The sequence below is a fragment of the Tubulanus polymorphus genome, chromosome 6, assembly GCF_964204645.1.
Source record: "Tubulanus polymorphus chromosome 6, tnTubPoly1.2, whole genome shotgun sequence".
Classification (NCBI taxonomy): domain Eukaryota; kingdom Metazoa; phylum Nemertea; class Palaeonemertea; order Tubulaniformes; family Tubulanidae; genus Tubulanus; species Tubulanus polymorphus.
In genome coordinates this window covers 14019443-14041602 of record NC_134030.1, presented here as the reverse complement: position 1 = coordinate 14041602, position 22160 = coordinate 14019443, and positions in this window count along the sequence as shown.

Here is a 22160-nt window from a genome sequence, read left to right as displayed (position 1 = left end):
TTTTCTTTTGTCAACACGTTGATGGGCGACGGACTATGGTAGGCATTCCTTTACTTTCGCACCGCACTATGTTCCACTCTGTCTACGTCCTTCAAACTTATGTCACTGGTGTATTTTTGTATGGGGAATCTTATGGTGAAGTCCGTTTTTTAATATCTCTCAACAGAAAATAAAATTCGCTTTTTTATAAAATTTTCTTCCTCCAGTTTTTACGTGCTGCAAATGGTCGCCATGTTGGGAAGCAGTAAAAGTCGGACTATGGCCTCCGGTCTTACTAACTACCGACAGAAACAGTTAAAAAGACACATTTTTGGAATAGAATAGAAAAAATGATTATTATTATTGGATTAATAAAACGGTCAATGATGCCTAAGAAACATACATGATACAGAAAATGAAAATATACAAATATACAATATATACGTGCCTCTCGTCGAGTCACAGCGGATAAAATTGGCCACTGTCCTCCGGCTTGAGCCATCTTGAGACGTATGATGCGAGGGCATTTTTACTTTCAGTATTTATTCATTTTGGAAATTGATGGCATCGGCGGCATTTTCCACAGGTTGTTAAACTATTGCTGTGGGTTTGTCTCATTCATCTCATTCCCACAGCAGTGAACTGCCGTGGGTTTATACATTGTTATATATATATATATACTAAAAGTCCTTTGATCATGATCTGTCACTCAGTCATTTGTTACATTGTATAAAAACAGAAGAGATGCCCAGGATCCCAGTAGCCGCCCGTGTGACTTTCCCATATCAAAAAGAAAAACAACCTATTTAAGGAAAATTGTAAATTTATTTTTAGGATTTTATGAACAACGTTACACATTTACAAACATTATTTGTTAGATGTTGAATACTTGAAATATTTTTCATACTTTTCTGTATCAATAAAATCAATTGAAATGAATTGATCCTATTACGACTTTTTAACACAACCAAAAAATAATTGCTGACGAGATGACCATTACCTGTGAAAAAAAAGCGAATTTTATTTTCTGTTGGAGATATTAAAAAACGGACTTCACCATAAGATTCCTCATACAAAAATACACCAGTGACATAAGTTTGAAGGACGTAGACAGAGTGGAACATAGTGCGGTGCGAAAGTAAAGGAATGCCCTATGGTATTCTCTGAAGGAGGTAAATTAAATTTGACAGCTAGTTATATAAATGATGCAGCTTTTGGACAAAAGGGATCTAACTAAATTTCTTTTTAATTCACCGTGGAATGGAATGGATTGACGCCAATGACATGCAGTAGGCCCCTACTTATAGGTCATACTAATTAGCGTCAACCAATTAATCTAAATCGGGCAAACCATTCAACAACTGTAATTTATTTGCTGTGTTGTGATAATAATAGGTTTTTTTTTTTTAAATGACATACCAACTGTTAGAAAAATGTACCGATTCTTATTTTTAGACTACTACGGTATCTATAAAAGGAGGAGTCATAGATAAAGTTGATTTGCTCAGCTGGACACACTTCTTGTCAAGTACATCATCTCAAGTATTGGGTGTTTTGTAAGTTTGATTTCAGTATTTATTTACTAAGTGCTGTTCCCTCGGACCTCAGTGCTTTCAAACTAGGCCCACCCCATAGGCTATATCTCCAGAGTGTGTTAGCCACTATTCTTTTATTTCCTACTTTAAATGCACTTTTTTTCTATTTTTAGACTCGGGCTAAGAATGTGCAAATTGGAGATACTGAGAAATCAGATGGCACTAGTTAACTTGAACTGCGAAATTTGCAGCAGGATAGCTGAATGACACAATTTTTAAAAACAAAATGGCTATTCGAATGCTATTTCAGTAATAACTTGATTCAACCAGAGAGAAATAAGTCAATTGGGGATGTACAGTACACCCACTTTACTTCCCCGTTTTCCTGGTACCAAATTTTTTATCTTAAGCTAAGCAATATTCTAAGGTATGCTAGTGAATTTCATTAGAATATAAAGCAATGGAACCAGAATTCAAGCCCGAGTTAAGCGAACTATTGATTCTGATATAATGTAAGAACTGATTTCTTTTGTGTATTCTTATAATGTGTTAAGTATTATTTTAAGCTGTTAAATAATATAATTAGACAAACGTCAAATTATTGGATCTTTCTTGTTGACTCGTTTAATTTTGTGAGTTTAGAGTTCCAGTCAATCCACAATGTGCAGTGCCTAGCCTTCATCTAGTACTAAAGCCAAGCCTGTGTATGGGAAAACGTTGTTCGACTCTCATAAGCCAAACAAATAAAAACTTGCAATACATTGCAGATAGTAGTCTCCAGCAAGTAGACAGAGAAAGTAAACCAGGTTTTACCCCGTACCCTACCCGGCATCTTCACCTGTCAAGGGATTCGAACCAACTTGACTAAAGCTGTTCTCCGAACCGCTTGACCTCGAGTCGTTACTAGACGACCAGAATCAGGTCGGGCCAATCACAGCGCTTGTTACAAACGACATTTGGCATCTATGGAATTTCCCGGTAAATGGACCAATCAGCGAACACGTAGCGAAAACGGAAGTATTGTCGCGTGTTGATATATGACGTCATTCGCTAAAACGCCGGTAATGAAATCGCGCGTCGTGAGGCCAGGGGGCAGGTGGAAGCGAGTTTGGGAGCGATACTGGTCTCCTGGCAAGCGAGGATGCCTACCCGGGAACGAAAGACACTCCAAGACTCCTTCCTTGAAGAGATTGTAGAAATATGGCACCCAATCGTAGTAATGCTAAGTACAGTATACTATGACGGTTGAACCTTTATTCACACCAAAATAGAATCAAAGTAGTCATAAGTTCCATGATAGCACTTAATTTGGGTTATCAGGTTCAGCCTTACTACTGTACTTTCATTCAGCTACTACTTTTGTATGAGACTTGGCAATGATAAGTTGGAAGAAATCACCAAATATAAGAAAAAATATTGAGAATTAATATTACTGTAATTAAGAATTTATTCAAATGGAGTGATAATTTCATTGTTAGATCGTACCGGTATATGCGCATAAAACAAAAAACACATCTAACAATCCACGCAATCCGCAATCGATCAAGTCGAACATGACGACGACCTCAAGGCATGTCTCTGTAACCGAAGGTAGAGTCTAAAAGACGGTTCAGGACTCGGCAGCGGACACCGGCCCGGAAAGAATTTCAAAACGTGTATTGTCGGTACCTAGCACGATTTCAGCGTTTTTCGGGAATTCCCTGAAATTTCGGCGTTTTTCGGAAATTCCCTGAAATTTCAGCGTTTTTATTTCAGCGTTTCAGCTTTTCAGTGTTTCAGCTTTTTCAGCGAAGTTCAGGAACCGAGGGGCTGTGTGTGTGAAACAGAGAGATAAAAATGCACGGGAACGAGTTTGTCGAGGAGTGGAGCTTATTATTCCATCGGATAGTGTACTATAGTCATGTGGCGAGATTGACCATGGAACCAACCTTCAGACCTGATGACCAGTCCGCGATAGCATTATATCCGTCTTTTGAGGAAAACTCGCCAATTCAGAGCCGCACTATTCAAAATCGCTGAAATACGGAAGTGCCGTATCACCTCATCGTAGACGGCCGTTTTACGGAATAGTTCCTTTTACCTGGGATATTGCCAAGTCTTTTCCGTGAAGGGTTTCTGCTCTTTTAATAGCAAATATCCAAACGAGGATTGATTTCGAGATAGTTCATCGAAAATTCCAGTCATGTACGCCTACCCAAAGCCGCGTGCGCCGGCATTTTTTTTCGCGCAGTAATTTGCCTATTAGCCAATCAACGTAGAAGGCGGCCTATCTAAGAGCGGTCAGAACCGCATTTCTGACATTCTGTGTTTGAGACACGTTGAGAGAGGTTGTAATCGCTCGCTGAATAATCGATCTCTTAAAAATCGCCAGACGCACAGTCTAATTGCCTTATTCAGGTCTGTATTGACCCCGGAATGATGCGATAAGTCATTTCAAACCACGTCCCTCGGACAGGGCTCCGGCCCCGCTCGAATACTTCGTCTGAACCCGAAATCAAAGGAGAATCCGACCAAGGATCACTGCAATGGAAGAACATCATAGCCTTTTATCCCGTATGAATTACGTTTATTCGACTTCGAGTGGACTCGCCTCGAGTATTAGTCTCTACCTTTTCTCGCTCGAAGACTTTCATCGCCTGAGCTTCGAGCGAATTCTCTCGAATCATGACTCGGGTAATCTGCGTTGTCTTGACAACGCGGGTTTCTCTCGAAGTCGGATATTCGCCCTTGCCGCCTCTCGACCCGAGATCGCTCGGAGGTCCGAGGCCTAGTCAAATCCTAATAGCCTGTTCATTTCGCCACGATTCTCGACCTGAATAAATCAATAAATATTCATACATGTCATTTTTAACTATGAATTGTTACTTCTTTTGATTATGCGTTCGATTTTTCGGAGTATATATATATTCGAGCATGATATTCTAGTAATGCGATTGCCTTATTTGCCTATGACTGTCGCGAGATTCAGTGGGATTCGGTAGAGCTTATGGAAACCGGAATAAAATTCAGACTGCACTTGAATTGTATAGTCGAAGAAACCGATCGCCTATTTTTAGTTTCTCTCGAATTTACGGTCGGAGTCGATTCGATTACGAATGGCCGACGTAACGAAAGGTGGTGACTTCCGGCTGTGGTTCTTGAGAAATTCGACCGACTGTACTGGTCAGAGTTATGTTTAGGCGGGAAACCGAATCGAATCTCACGAGTTAGCAAATCGCATAGTATTTTTCGACGATTGTCCTAGGGCGGTCATTGACCCCTTATTCTGTCCTCTCCAGGGGCAGAATCGACCTAGGCGTACCCACCTGTAGCGGACCTATTCTGGACTTACCTGCTCTCGCTACCAAGATTTAATGAAGTATATACTGTCGATCCCATGCCGCTACAAATTGGTGGCAGCGGTGGGATCGTCGTTTTTTTGCTCGAATACTCCATGTCTGAACGCATAATTGAAGTAACAAGTCGAATTTTATTCAACAAGAATATTACATGCATTTCTATGTCCACGATTCAGGAACTGAAAGCTAAAAATGAAAACTCGAAGCAATCCGCTCGAATTTGACCTGTCCACGAAAAACCCCGACGGTCGAAATGCCTCTGATAAAATCTCTAGTGACCGCCCATCGAGCGAACGCTCACTTGCCTGCGGCGACTCTATTGTTTTGCCTTTATCCGAGGAAAATAGACTTAGGGGGGCTGAACCCGATGCCTCAAGAGACCTAATAGAGAGAGAACTCCACTCTTTGAACGAAGCTATATCTCGTTCAAACCCACGATCCACGATGAGAAAGACACGAAACATCCCGCAAGATTCAAGTGTACCCGATGATGTTCACGAAGACCAAGGCGCATTTTTGAATACTCCTCGAATCTTTCGCCGCGCCCGCCAACAAGAATTCGAGATGTATAGACCCAATCCTATAACTCCGAGAGGGTTCGGGAGAGTCGAACCAGAATATTATTCTGGGAACGAGTCATGGCTCGATTATATTACCGTCTTCAATTCCATAGCTCGCATAAATGGATGGACGGGTTATATGAAAGCCGAGTATTTATTCACTCACTTGCGTGGGTCAGCTCGCCAACTAGCCTGTACTCTCCGACCTGACGAGAGAGTCGATTTCGATACTCCTTGCCATGCGTTAGAAAGTCGGTTCGGTCCTGGACAACAGGCCGAGCTGTATTTAGCCGAATTACGAAATCGAAGACGTAAACGAGGGGAGTCGCTCAGAGAATTGTCGCAAGACCTCTCTGCCAAAGCTTTGCTCGCATACCCTGATATGCCTCCCGAACAGCTAGATCGTTTAATTAAGACACATTTCCTCGATGCGCTAGACGATCGAGAACTTCGAATGGCTTTATATCAAAGTAGATGTACAACCCTGAATGAATTAGTCTCTATGGCGGTAGAATTGGAAGGCTATCGTCGTCTCGAAGACGAACGCGATGGCTTAACTAAGAAGTTCGTACGAGAAGTCAAAGATGGCGCTCGAGTCGGCAGTGGAGTCGAACAGTTCAGGGCCGAGATCAAGTCCGAATTTTCGAAGATGTTCTCGTTATTCGAAAACATTTTACAAGCGCAGCAACGTCCTAACGAACGAAGTCGCTTTGACGCAAGGCCAAAGAGAGATTATTCACGTGTATAATGTTTCCACTGTAAAGAGTTCGGACACTTCAAGTCGAATTGCCCACGACTTCGAGGTTCGAACGGTTCGGCGGGAAACTCCCAGCAGTCGATGCAGTGAGAGTTCGATCGACTGCTCAGAAAACCCTAAATCTCTCGCATGCTGTCGAATTAGAAGTTAATAAGGTAATTATATCCGGAAGTTCGGACTCGTTACAATATACCGCTGAGATCAACGATGTTCCTATGAATTATCTTATTGATACTGGAAGCTGCGCTTCCATACTGAATTCTCGTAGTTATTATGAGATCCCGTCTAAAGAAAGACCGGGATTATTGCCTTGCCAGTCGAAGCTAATTTCGGCTAATAATAGTCATCTAAATGTGCTCGGTAAGATCACGACGAAGATTGAAATATTCGACCAGACAGTAGTTTGGGATCTGATCGTAGCTGATATCACCGAAGACGGTATTCTCGGCATGGATTTTTTTGTCGCATTTCGATTGTCAGATCTATCCGAAATGTCGTACTGTCGTTAGTAAAAGCCGTCAGTACATTGACACACGTGCCATTAAGACACCGGATAAAGACATCCGAGTCGCGGCGTTAAAGAACGTGTCTGTCCCGCCTGGGGGCGAAGTAATTTTACCCGGTATTGCTGAAAAGTCACTTTCATCAGGGAAGTGGGCTATCGTGGAACCGGCAGTCTCGAAGACTATATCAAAACATATTTTGGCCGCTAAGGGAATCGTAGACACGGAGAATGAGGTTATTCCTATTCGAGTAATCAATCTATCCGATCAACCAAGAACTGTTTTTCGAGGTTGTACACTCGGGAAGATATCTCCGATTTCCAAAATTGCCTGTCCAGATAACGGACTCCGAGTGAATAACGTCACGAATAGTCGGTCGCCAGACCACTCTAGTAAACCCGAAATCCCAGACCATGTCAAAGACCTGATCGAAAGAAGTACTAAGGGATTCGAACCCGACGAAAAAAGAAAAATCGAGGCCGTGATTTGTGAATTCGCGGACGTATTCGCGAAGTCGGATTACGACCTCGGTACCGCCGCTGGGGTAGAGCATGTAGTCAATACTGGAGAGTCACCCCCGGTCCGTGATCGACCCGAAGAATGGCGTACGACAAGCAAATCGAGGCAAATAAACAAGTTAAAGAGATGTTTGAAAAAGGTATTATAGAACCTTCTAGTTCGAGTTGGGTATCACAAGTCGTACTTGTTACCAAGAAAGACGGCAGTCAGAGGTTCTGCGTCGATCTACGAAAAGTCAATAGCCTCTGTCCTATCGACGCCTTTCCCCTTCCTCGCATCGATGATTCTCTTCGCTCGCTCACTGGTACCCGCTATTTCTGCACCGCAGACATGGCTAGCGGTTATTGGCAGATAAAGTTGGACGAGAAATCGAAAGAACGTACGGCTTTCGCCATACCGAATAACGGGTTATACCAGTTCGTCAAAATGCCTTTCGGACTCAAGAACGCCGGAGCCACGTTCCAGCGTCTCATGGAACGAGTATTGAACGGCCTTCAATTCGAAGCCTGTCTAATCTACCTTGACGACGTTATTGTGTTCGGATCCGATTTAGATGATACAATCAAAAATCTTAGAATGGTCCTACAGAGATTTCGAGAATCCGGTCTCAAACTGAAACCTAGGAAATGCCACTTCTTTCAGACCTCGGTTGCATTCTTAGGACACCTGGTGTCCGGAGAGGGTATTAAATGCGATCCGAGTAAGATCGAAGCAGTCATTAGTTGGAAGGTCCCCGGCTGTGTCAAAGAAGCTAGGTCATTCCTAGGATTTTCATCCTATTATCGATCGTTCGTCAAAGGTTACGCTGAAATTGCCCGACCAATTCAGAAACTCACCGAAAAAGGCAAGAAGTTTTTGTGGAACAACGACTGTCAGATCGCCTTCGAGGCTCTGAAGCGACTGCTCGTGTCTGCTCCGATTCTCGCGTATCCTGACCCAAAACTCTCATTCATTCTCGATACCGATGCGAGTAACGAATCCATCGGTGCAGTATTATCGCAAGTACACGGCGATAACAAAGAGCACGTAATCATGTATGCTAGTAAGGCTCTCTCAAAAGCTCAAAGAAACTATTGCGTCACGAAACGCGAGTTACTTGCCGTGGTACACTTCATCAAGGCTTTTAAACACTATCTCGGAGGACGAGAATTCCTCCTCCGAACTGATCATGGATCACTCCGGTGGCTTATGTCTTTCAAAGAGCCAGAGGGTCAACTAGCCCGTTGGTTAACTACACTCGGAGGTTTCGCATTTCGTATTGAACATCGACCAGGGCGCTTACACTCGAACGCAGATGGAATGTCGAGGCGGTCATGTTCGCAGTGTCAAAGGGCTGAGCGACGATATAATGCGACCGGTGCGGTTGAAATCGCACGCGCATGTCACATAAAGTTCTCGCCGTGCGAAGACTGGGACGACGCTTCTATTGCTCAAGCCCAAAAACGTGACACCGACCTCGAGTGGACCATACGCCATTTCAATCCGAGTAACGATAAGCCGAATTGGGGGAATGTATCAGGGCAGAATTCAGCCACAAAGTTCCTTTGGGCTAGATGGGATAAACTCCATCTTATCAACGGTGTTCTATATATTAGAAAAGAGCGTTCGGGTTTGCCTACGTCGACGCTCTTGTTATTACCAAAACCGTACCACCGAGATGTATTCGACCAACTTCACGCGACAAAAACAGCTGGTCATTTCGGTATCAAGAAAACATTGTATAAGATTCACGATAGATTCTACTGGAATAACATAGCCAGAGATGTTCGTGATTGGTGCGTCACTTGCCGCGAATGTCAAACGCGAAAGAGTCCAGCTCGAAAAACTAGGGCTGAACTACGACCCTCAAGTTCAGGTGTACCTCTCGAAAGAGTCGCCCTGGACATATTAGGCCCATTACCTGAGACCGATAATGGTAATTCATATATTTTAGTTATCGGTGATTATTTCACTAAATACGTCGAATTCGTTCCGATACCGAACCAAGAGGCGCTCACTGTCGCCGATGCGTTCGTAAAGCATTTCGTCTGTAAGTTAGGGTGTCCCCTCGAATTGCACACCGATCAAGGGGCAAACTTCGAGTCTAAGCTCATGGCTGAGGTATGTAAGATTCTCGAAATTAAGAAGACGAGAACTTGCCCTTATAGACCTCAATCCGACGGCATGATCGAACGAATGAACAAGACACTAATTAATAGCTTGTCAATGTTCGTGAATCAAAATCACTCTGACTGGGACGAACAATTGCCGTTCATCGCTATGGCCTATCGATCGGCCGTTCATGATTCGACTAAATTCACCCCGAACTATCTGATGTTCGGGCATGAGATTCGCCTACCCATCGACTTAATGTATGAAGGCCCGCCTCACGAAAGCTCTCGTAGCTTAAATATGTTCACCGTAGAACTAAGAGAGCGTATTCGTGCAGCGCACGATTTGGCAAGACACAATTCTACTGTTCGGACTCGGAGAATGAAGCGTAACTACGATACTAAAGCCTCCGGAGTCGCATTTTCTGTCGGAGCATTAGTCTGGCTTCATAACCCCGCTTGCCCTCGGGGAATGTCACTAAAGTTATACCATCCGTGGGAAGGTCCCTGGACAGTCAAACGTAAAGTGAATGACGTAGTGTATGAGATACACAAAGATGAGAAAATTAAACGAGTGCATTTCGACCGACTTAAATTATACGAGCAAGAAAATGAAACAAGACCGCAATTGACCTTCCGGAAACCCAGTCCAGATCCACCCACTTACACCAGGTCGGGGAGAAGAGTTATACCACCACGGCTACTCGCTCTGTAACTTTGAAAATGATCATACATTTCAGAATGCACGGGACAACGCCATTTTTATGTGTCCACTGTAAGAAAGATTTCGCGTCGATGAGGAACCTCGAGTCGCATGATTTAAAATGTCAGAGTAAGCCGCATCAGGGATATGAATATCGATGCAAACTCTGCAGTTACAAGAACGGACGTCGAGACCTGATTCGACAACATGCTAGAAAAACGAACAGAAGACATTCGGAAGATACCAGATCCATCATCGGAAAAGTGAAACTCGTCGCGATAGACGACGATGATGAATTTGAATTTGACCCTCCGGAGATCCAGTGCTTAAGTCGCCCAGAGACCCCGATCCTTCATCCAACTAAAAGGAAATCGGGAAAAGAGAACAAGGTTCCAACCGGCAAAAGGCAGAAGACACCGACAGTAATTAAGGAAGAAAACCCACTCGCAACTCCCACAATTACCAAGGAAATACCGACGCCAAAGAGTCCACATTATAAAACAACTTCATTTCCAACGAACGACGATCTCCATAGAATTTTAGAGGAAATTAGGAAAGAAATGCCTCCAAGCCCGCTGCAGTTACTGTCTAAAACGACAGTGACGCGTCCGGATGGTTCCGCGCGGATAATTTCCGTTAAAAGAAAAACGTCTGCTGCGTCAAAGATAGAAGAAGACAACCAAACAACCGAACCGCTGCTCGAAGCCGATATTAAGTCACCGTGTGTGCCCGAGTTGAAATCATTCGCCGCGGAGAAACCGATCGTTCCGTGTGTAAAGCTACCCAAGATCAACGGATCATCATCGAGTGCAACAGAATCCGAATTATCTATCGAATCATGTGCCTTCACCAACAATGCAATACCGACAATGCCGCTTAGAAAAATCAGTTCTACCCTGATTAAACAAAACAACGATATGAGAGACGGTTCGACGCAAACCAAAGAAGATCGAAAGATAACAGAAGAACGACCATGGAAAGAATTGCATCGACACGGAGATATGATCTTGTTCGGCTACGCAGGCTCAGAGTACCAGTGTGTCTACTGTGAATTTTATCAACTTAAACTCTGCGCTCTACTTAAAAATCAGTAATTAGTCCAGCGCTACAAGTATTTCCAGCCTCCACAGCCGACCTGATCAGGCGTTTAGCTTCAAAAAGAATAATAGATACCAACTAAATAAAACGAGGAGCATTCACCAATATTTGGCCTCTCCCACTAGAGGGTGCCCTCAATGCTTCCCCTTTTTGAAGACTTACATGATGCCCTAACCCACAAGATTCTTCAAGAATATTTTATGGTGTCACAAAATCCCAAAAATGCACAAGAAAATCCTTTCCTCAATTGATAGTAAATCCGACACCACAAAAATAGTTTAGGGAAAAAGGCAAAGATTTAGAATTTTATGTATATGATAATATTCTCTTGAATACTATTTATTATTTCTTGGAAATATTCAAACAATGAACAATATATACACAACCTCGAGGTTATCTCTTATTTACAACATTTAAGGTAGATAAGATGGCCAACCGGCCACCAAAGGAGGAGATTAACAAGGGCATATTGCCCTTAATACAAGTGCACGACTCGCACCAGAATTCAATAGTATTAGGAATAAAGATTTCAGATACTCTAACATTACGACAATAGTTACTTAAACCCTGCGCTCGTTTTACGCTAAAGAAGATGTAACTCTAAGTGCTCTTAATAAAGATAAGAATTTTCGCTATATTTAATCATAGTTCCAGTTAAGTATTTATTTAATCATTCTTCCTATTATGTTTATGTAAGAGATGGTCACTACTCCGAAAACTCATAAGTTGAGGGAAAAACCAAGAGAGGAAATCGGAAAGAAGAATACTTTCGGGGAATAATTCGAAGGAGAAAACCTCCTTGAACCCTGAAAGATTGTTTTCCGAAAACATCTTGGAAGAAAAACAACTTTGAGAATAAGGACCAAGAAATACTTAAAGAGAATCAGTGCTAAGTATGACTTACTAAGAAAATTAGATTAATCCCTCCCCCCATAGTTCAAAATCTTAGTAATACACACCTAAGAATGTGCACCGAGACTAATTAATAAAGCACATTTTTGCCTTTTACAGAGCCCAGATTATGACGTAACCCATCTAATTGGTTAAAACAAAGCACCCCGAGCACACAATATAATTAAGAACCGTATAGTGGCGCCATCTCGGGCACAGAGCACAGCATAAAACTATCGATTTAAGCACGGGAACATCGATTAAGGCACATTAACTCGAAAAATACAAACCGGGAGTGACCCGAACACATAGAAAAGGTCTTTAGGTACAGTTTTTGAATTCAGATTAAATCATACAATATTTCATTAAGATAGAAATAAAAATAGTTTCTAATCCACCAGACCGAAGTCCAAAGCATTAAACATTCTTGTCTCAGAGTTACAAATACATTATAAGGTTTTATTTTACATCATACAAACTTTTAATAGGAATTTAATATGAATTTTAGACTGAGCTGGGGAGGACTCTGCAGCTGGAAAATAAAAAGAACAGAACGAAGTGAAACGAATTTCCGCTACAAAGCCCCCCACCAGCCCTGAGCGACCCGCTCAGAAAAGGCGACAAAGGTAAAGTATATATATATATAAGGTTATTCAAAAGATTTGACCAGGTGAAGACACAACGGGCAGTTAATCGGGACTCCAACCGGGACCGATATCTCGAGGTGGTGTCCGCGAAAATCGTGAACATGCCGAACAGCGCCACATTGCTCGGAGACCGGAGAATTACCGACAGCGCACGAAGGTTCGGAAAGTACTGCAGGGTTGATCTCCACGGGAACCGCGTCTTCAGCTGGTACGGGTGTAGATGTTCGCATGAGTAAGGATGACTTTGCAGGTTCCTCAATGCCGTCAAGAATGATCTCAGTCGATACATCAAAGCTGCACAGCGCAGCTTGTCCTGGTAGCGGAATGTTCAGACAATCGAACAACGTAGGTGTTTCGATGGGCGGAGGCGGCGAATACGGCGGCGGAGGCGGCGAATACGGCGGCGGAGGCGGCAGCGGCGGTAACGAAAAAAACGGGAACTTCTTCGGGAGTTCTGACACTGACGATTCTCTAGTCTCATCCAGTCCGACGTCGGACACGAAACTAGCGGTAGGGAGGCCCGGGAAAACCGTCCGAGGCACTCCCTCCGGCACACACGAACGAATCAAGCCGACATAAGTGTTACCGTTCCTTCTAACGCGGTCGCGATGCGATTTTGATATATGTGTGATTACCCTCGCCACTTTCGGATTACTAAATCCACACATAAGGCATGAGAATACCGTGCCGGCCTGATACGTTTTGCGACCGAAAAGCTTCCAGGTGCAAGACACCTGGTGGCGCGACTTCCTGTACGTATTACTAAGGCTAAGACCGCAGTCGTGGCACGTCCACTTGTCCTGGACGTCCATATTCACTGAAAATGTATAGAAAAAGAGAAAACAAAGTTCATATATATATATATATAGCTTAAGTAACTTCACCCGAATTGAACCCACTTGTCAGTGAGTATATAAGGTGGCATCCTAGCCAGAAAAAGGGTGGAGAATAGTTTTAAACCCCCTCCAAGAGAAGGAGGAAGGAATACATCTCTATAAACGAGTTACATCTCACGAGATTACCGCAAGAAAGATAAGAAACCCACAGCAGAAACATTTTTAAGATTAATTACTCCTATGTATACATATTCAATGATTAGTACAAATTATCAATGCACCCAACAGGCCCTTAGGAACACTAAGGTTAACCCTTACAGACAACAAACAAAGAGATCTAAATTGTATCGAGATGGTCGCTTAATGTGACGTCCCGAACGTGTTACAACCGAATCTGACGAATCATACACCGACTGGGTTAAGTCAGAATTTCTAAAATTACTTTCACTCATTTTCTTGTCTCTAATTTCAGGAGGACAAACGTTACCAGCATGATACGGCTTGAGACGATCAAAATGAGCTGTAACGGACTTTCCCTGAACCGACAGCCTGTATACCACGTCATTAATTACTTCGATGACGGGGAATGGACCCTTCCAGAAAGACGAAAGCTTTCTACTACAGCCGACCGCTACAGCAGGACGGAATAGCCATACCTGATCCCCGACACCGTATTTCCCCCCAGATCTAAGTAAGTCGTAGTTCCGTTTATTTTTCTTTCCTCTCTTTCCTATATTAATTCGGACAATCTCAAATGCAGATTCTATCTCGCGCTTCATTTCAGCTACATACTGAGTAAACGGAAAAGCCACCTGGTTCGCTGGACGGCCAGATATAAGGTCCACCGGCATATCGACTTCACGTCCGAACATGAGAAAATTGGGTGAGAATCCGGTCACATCATGTACTGTAGCTCGAAAAGCCTTAGTAATGAAATGTAAGTGCTCATCCCAGTCATCCTGTTTCTCATTCACACGAGTTCTCAAACTCTGAGCTAGCATCTTGTTAAATCTCTCGACGAGACCATTAGAAGAGGGTCTATAAGGAGTAGTGTTGGTCTTGCGAATGTGTAAAATGGCACATAACTCTGTCATCAACTTGGAAAGAAAGTTTTGTCCGCGATCCGAATGCAAGGATCTAGGGACACCAAATCGACTAATGAAATACGTAACAAGCTGCTCAGCCACTGTTTCGGCTTCTTGATTGGGAATAGGGTAGGCTTCCGCCCACTTTGTGAAATAGTCACAAACCACCACAATATAGCTATTACCAGATCTGGACTCAGGTAACGGACCTAAGATATCGATTCCTACTCTCTCAAGAGGAGCACCTACATTGTATAACATCAGCTTTGCTTTGGCCCTCTTTTCAGATAACGACTTTCTAGCTTGACAATCTTCACAGCAACGACAGAAAGATTTAATGTCTGACAAAATAGAATGCCAGAAGAAACGTCGGTGCATACTGAATGTAGTCTTTCGAATACCTAAATGTGCGGATGTTACAGAGGAATGAATATTTTCGAACACACTTTTTCTATATTGGAGAGGTAAAAGAGTAAGTACAGAGTCAGGGAATCCCTCTCTCTTCTTAGTTATATGCAAAACACCATCAATTACTGTGATGGAATTCCACCGAGCCCAATAGAACTTGGCTGCAGGACTAAGAGCAGAAATCTCGGACCAGGCCCGACGAGAGTCACTGTAAATGTAATCAAAGATCCATCCAAACTCAGGGTCGGCACGCTGTGCTTGAGCCAAATTTTGTGGCTCTCACTCGTCAGAGGGAAGAAATTTAGCCACATGGGACTCAGCCTCAGGAAGTGTATCAGGAGAAATTGCATTGACCCTGAGATCTTTGAGTTTGTTTGGCTTCTCGTTACTACCGGAGCATTTACTTTCCATACGCTGGCACTGCGGACAATTAGTGCGAGAAAGAGTGTCACAGTTAGTGTGCTTACGCCCTTCACGGTGTACGATATCGAATTCGAAACTCGAAAGGAGAGACAGCCTTCGGGCAGTTTGCCCGTCGGGTTCTTTGAAGTTCATCATCCAGCGGAGGGAGGAGTGATCGCGCGGACCGTGAACTTATGACCTTCCAGATAAAATCGGAAGAATTTCAAAAAACGACCACAGCTAGTAACTCTCGACGCGTAACACAATAGTTTCTCTCAGTTTTACTCAAGGTTCTACTGCCATAGAAAATGACTCTCTCACGACCGGATTCGTCCAGTTGAGACAAAACGCCACCTATACCCCAGCCACTGGCATCCGTGTCCAGAATATACGGAAGCTTAGGGTCAGGAAAAGCTAGTACCGGCGCTGTTATTAACATCTCCTTAAGTTTAAGGAAAGAAGTCTCACACTCCTCAGTCCACTGGAACACCTTGTACTTCTCAGTCAAGGAATGAAGTGGCTTAGCTATGGAAGCAAAATTAGGACAAAATCCCCTATAATAGCTAGCCAAACCGAGGAATTGTCTAGTCTCGGTTTGAGTAGAGGGTCTAACCCAATCTTTAATAGCTTTGATTTTCTCTTCCGAACAGGAGACACCTTTGTCAGAAACAACATGACCAAGGAATTGAACTCTACGACGGAAGAAATTACACTTTTTGGGCTTGAGTTTCAAATTAGCTGAACGAAGACGAATAAAAACTTTCTCAAGGTTAGTCAACATGGTCTCAAAATCACGCCCATAAACAATGATGTCATCTAAATAAACTAAAACAATGTCATTCAAAAGACCCTCGAGAACTCTTTCCATAAGTCTCTCAAAAGTAGCGGCAGAATTTTTCAATCCCATAGGTAGTTTACGATATTGATAAAACCCATGAGGGGGAGTAAATGCAGTCTTCCCACGGTCATTCTCTGATAATTTAACTTGCCAATAGCCGCTCTGTAGGTCGTCCTGACAAAAGAAAACAGTACCCGACATAGATCGGATAGTATCGTCTATTCTAGGTAATGGATAGGCATCGGCAACCGTGTGTTGGTTTAAATCTCGGAAATCATTAACCAATCGGAGCGAACCGTCTGGCTTGGTGACTAATACGATACTGGAATTCCAGCCAGAATTGCTCTTTTCAATCACGTTAGATTGTTGCATTTTACCTAATAATGAATTCAATTCAGGTTGCTTAGCCTGAGGGACCCGCCGAACTTTCTGTTTAATAGGCGGAAGATGTCCCGTGTCAATAGTGTGTTCAACCCCCATGGCTTCTCCCAAATCCAAGTCAGATTTAGCGAATACATCGGAGTATTTCAAAATCAGTTTCTTAACTTGATTGGACTGTATCGGATCCAACCCCTCGCAACTACGTTTTATAAGATCTTTGAGGTGATCGGGCTCCGCTTGATTTTTATCCTTGAGACTCTCCGGGTTAGTACTTTCTACCTTAGACACTGAATCGGATTCAGACCATACAGCATTTACTCCTGAGAGGGTAGCGAGAGGGGAATTCTGATAAATGATACGTGAAGAATCACTTAAATTGACCACCCTGACAGGGATCGCTTCACAATCAGTATCAATTATGCTTCGAGCTACACAAAGATCAATACCTAATTTCCAATTATGATTAGATTCAACAATAGCCCATTTGGCCAATGAATGAGAACCTCTCTTATAACAAGGAATGATTACCTCCGTTAGAGGGGGAACCTTGATTTTATCTTTACTTCTTACTAACACAGGATTAGAAGGAGAATTTTCAACACTGATCTGATGACCCTGGCACGTGATTGTCTGATGCCTAGGGTGAAGATGACAGTCATATGCTGACAAGAAATCCATTCCGAGAATGGCGTCATCTTTGATGTCCGCCACGACGACTTCCCAGGTGATACTGGAGTCGAATAAACCTATAGGTATGACGGCAGATCCTAAAACCTTGATTGGAAGATTATCAGCTGCTCTTAAATTTACACTAGAATTACATAGTTTAATTTTGTCTCTAAGTTTAGAATAGACATGACGGCTAAGAATAGTTACGTGAGCTCCAGTATCTACAAGATATTTGACCTGAACTCCCCAAATCGAGGCAGGAATATACATGGAACTAGGTAAGTTGATATCCGATTTAACCGAAGGAACTACTTTTGAAGGGGACACACCAAAGTCAGCTAATCTTTCCCCTGTTGGACCAGCCGCTTCTCGTTTAAACTCTCTCTATGAGGTTGAGAAGAAGGGGGGTTCCTACAATGGCGCGCTAAATGGCCATATCTTAACCATCGATAACACTGCTTGAACCTGTACTCAGGATAGTCATTTTGTTGCGACACGAATTTACTGATATTAGCGTTACGCCTCTCAAAGTCCTGACGCAGGCGCGTAATCTCATCATTTCTAGCAGCCTCGGAAGAGCGAACCTGATAAACAGGAATATTGGATCTATCCTCCCGCTCATTTTCCATAAGCTGAATACCCTCTATTCGTAGAGCGAAACTAATAAGCTCGTCCAAGCTTTGGTAGATGGTTTGCCACAGTTTTAATCTCATTCCCTTATCCTCTAAAGCTTCAATAAATGCATACGCGCCATCTGTTCGCGTTGGTCCCCCGGAAAATCTGGGTACGCAAGTGCTCATGAAACAAGAATAGATTGACCCAACTCTCGCAAGGATTCATGTCTTTTACGGCGGCGATTCTTGAGCTCAGCCAAATAGGTCTGAGAATGGGCACCTTTGCCGAACCTTGATTCGAGAACTTTGCACATCTCAAAGTAATTAAGTGCTTCACCTGAGGAAAGTTTTGCACAGACCAACTGTCTAGCTGCACCCCGAAGTGAAGCAAAAAGATTATCGGCTTTTGCATGATCAGGCCACGAGTTAATACGAGAAACGGTCTCAAAACTTAACCGGTAATCAGACCAGCTAGTATCACCATTATAACTTTCAGGTTTCATTTTATAATTGTAGGCCTCGGAGGAAACATTTGGACATACTACATCCATCGCCGAGGAATTAACACCAGGTCCGTCACCCCTAGACAGACTCTGTATACCCGGTTCATCCCTGGCTTCGGCTAAATGGCGAATATCTTCATCACTTCTACTTCTATCAAGAGATCTAGTTATGGAGCGGGTAGCCGGACGACTCATTCTTATTCACACGAAAGACTCACAGACAAATACGCTATGAAAAGAATGAAAGAAAGTTTTATCACGGAAAAACGATAAACAAACTCTGCTGTGGTTTCTACCTAACTAAACTTCCTGACCTAACCTTTATAGTTTAATGTAGTTCAAATGATAAGAGAAAAGGGAGGGTGTCGGATTATATTACTCTACGGAGACTCACTCACCAAGGGAGGCTAAACCTCTACAACGTATCGATAAAAAAAATAGTAATAATGCACGTATGTGCTTATATCGAAGAAAATCCCACCGCTGCCACCATTTGAAGCGGAATACCGGGATTCGGGGTAGCGTGCTCTGGCAAGTGACTACAAAAATCTACTTCCGTTTCCGTTAAAATTCATAATGTCAAGTCTAAGGTCTCAACTCTCGGAATTTCCTCGACCAAGAGGGAATACAGGTAACTCTCTCTCTCTCTCTCTTTCTATAATCCTATACATTTAAGGAAAAAGTTGCATATAGGCGTCGCTTCTAGGGTTCGCTCACGTCACTAGCATCTGGGAGGTAGAGAAGCTAGAAGGGGAAAATTCTCTTGTTTTCCTCCATGAGATTTAACGCGCAAAAATATGTCAAGTCTTCCTCTGGTGAGTGAGAATACTTAAAGGAGTCCTAATTCTCAGTGATAAGTCATAATGGTAACACGGGTGACTGAATGTCCTCACAAATCACCCATGAAAAAGGCGTGTGCATGTATGAAAAACTGTGACCAAAAGAATTAATAGAAGAATCATGAATGAGTCAAATAAAATAAAAATCCTCTAGCTTTCTCTCCGACTGAGGAGGAAATACAGGACTGCGTCCAGCGCTACAAGTATTTCCAGCCTCCACAGCCGACCTGATCAGGCGTTTAGCTTCAAAAAGAATAATAGATACCAACTAAATAAAACGAGGAGCATTCACCAATATTTGGCCTCTCCCACTAGAGGGTGCCCTCAATGCTTCCCCTTTTTGAAGACTTACATGATGCCCTAAACTCTCCAACCCACAAGATTCTTCAAGAATATTTTATGGTGTCACAGAATCCCAAAAATGCACAAGAAAATCCTTTCCTCAATTGATAGTAAATCCGACACCACAAAAATAGTTTAGGGAAAAAGGCAAAGATTTAGAATTTTATGTATATGATAATATTCTCTTGAATACTATTTATTATTTCTTGGAAATATTCGAACAATGAACAATATATACACAACCTCGAGGTTATCTCTTATTTACAACATTTAAGGTAGATAAGATGGCCAACCGGCCACCAAAGGAGGAGATTAACAAGGGCATATTGCCCTTAATACAAGTGCACGACTCGCACCAGAATTCAAAAGTATTAGGAATAAAGATTTCAGATATTCTAACATTACGACTCAACAATAGTTACTTAAACCCTGCGCTCGTTTTACGCTAAAGAAGATGTAACTCTAAGTGCTCTTAATAAAGATAAGAATTTTCGCTATATTTAATCATAGTTCCAGTTAAGTATTTATTTAATCATTCTTCCTATTATTTTTATGTAAGAGATGGTCACTACTCCGCAAACTCAAAAGTTGAGGGAAAAACCAAGAGAGGAAATCGGAAAGAAGAATACTTTCGGGGAATAATTCGAAGGAGAAAACCTCCTCGAACCCTGAAAGATTGTTTTCCGAAAACATCTTGGAAGAAAAACAACTTTGAGAATAAGGACCAAGAAATACTTAAAGAGAATCAGTGCTAAGTATGACTTACTAAGAAAATTAGATTAATCCCTCCCCCCATAGTTCAAAATCTTAGTAATACACACCTAAGAATGTGCACCGAGACTAATTAATAAAGCACATTTTTGCCTTTTATAGAGCCCAGATTATGACGTAACCCCATCTAATTGGTTAAAACAAAGCACCCCGAGCACACAATATAATTAAGAACCGTATAGTGGCGCCATCTCGGGCACAGAGCACAGCATAAAAATATCGATTTAAGCACGGGAACATCGATTCAGGCACATTAACTCGAAAAATACAAACCGGGAGTGACCCGAACACATAGAAAAGGTCTTTAGGTACAGTTTTTGAATTCAGATTAAATCATACAATATTTCATTAAGATAGAAATAAAAATAGTTTCTAATCCACCAGACCGAAGTCCAAAGCATTAAACATTCTTGTCTCAGAGTTACAAATACATTATAAGGTTTTATTTTACATCATACAAACTTTTAATAGGAATTTAATATGAATTTTAGACTGAGCTGGGGAGGACTCTGCAGCTGGAAAATAAAAAGAACAGAACGAAGTGAAACGAATTTCCGCTACATATAAAGCATTTTGTTTGAAACATTCTTTAATAATGTTTGTTGAGTTTAAAGCCAATTGTCGTTGTGTAATTCGATACTGGTCACTGACATCAAAGTTTTAGTTTCTGTTCACATGTTTCGACTTATAAATATCCAACTTGTATGTTCTATCTTTTAATACAGGCCATGTGATTAATTGCGTATCACTCCATTAGTTTAAAAAGAGAGCACAAATTTCGATATTGTTAAATAATTAACTAAATTTTTTTCTGTCACACGTTGATTTTTACCCATCACTTATAAAATTCAAATGTACGTGATGTATTCTGTAAGCTATGTAAGCTTGTTCTTAAAAATACACTATGAATTTTCAATTTGTACTGACCATAATAGTTTATTTTTCGTTAATAACATTTATATTTTAATTAAATAATTTCAAAATCTTTTCTATGCCCTCTGCAACAGAAAGTTACTAAGGACTATTACATATTCAGATGTACGTTGATAATTGATTTCAATCCTCCCTTCAAATAATTATATGAACATTATTTCGGAAGATGCAGGTGGCGCACAATCATAATACATACAACTCATCAAGCTGACGAGTCGTTTCCGTAACCACTTTTCAAACTATGAATAGCACGCCTGCTCAGAAAACCCGTTATCGCTGCTTTGCAGCTATATTTAGGGTTTCTGCTGCCTTCGCAGAAACCCTATTGTATTCCTGCTGATTATTATTATTATTGTTATTATTATTATTATTATATTCTTTTTCACACTGGATCTTACTGAAAGCATATAAACTACTGCAACTTACTTTCACTGTCGGTGAATCCATTCTGTGTCACAAGTACTACACTGCATTGACAAATACTGCGTATAATATTAATCAGAATGCCTCTGTTTACTCACTGTGAGCCTCTAAACATCGAAATTTAAGCCCGATTCAAACAGTATCCATCTACGTATGTGTATTGCCTGTGTGTCATTCCCACAGCGCGTCAGTATGTGTGTTTGTGTCAGTGTCCCTATAAGCATTGATAGAGCTGGTGTACTAGATCAGTAGTTTTTTTAGTATTTTTATCTCTTCTACTATTGTGGTGCACTGATTGAGGTCAGTCTCGAGTGAACGCAACTGAGGAATTTAGCCTTGTTTGTGTCGCCTATACAAGCAATAGCATCCTGGCAGTATCTTCCCTGTATAGAGCTAATTAATGCAGCTATACGCGAGAGCATGGATGATTATATTCTGGTAGCATTACAATATTCCTTGACGGATTTACTTGAAACTTTCCTGAGATGTACGGAAC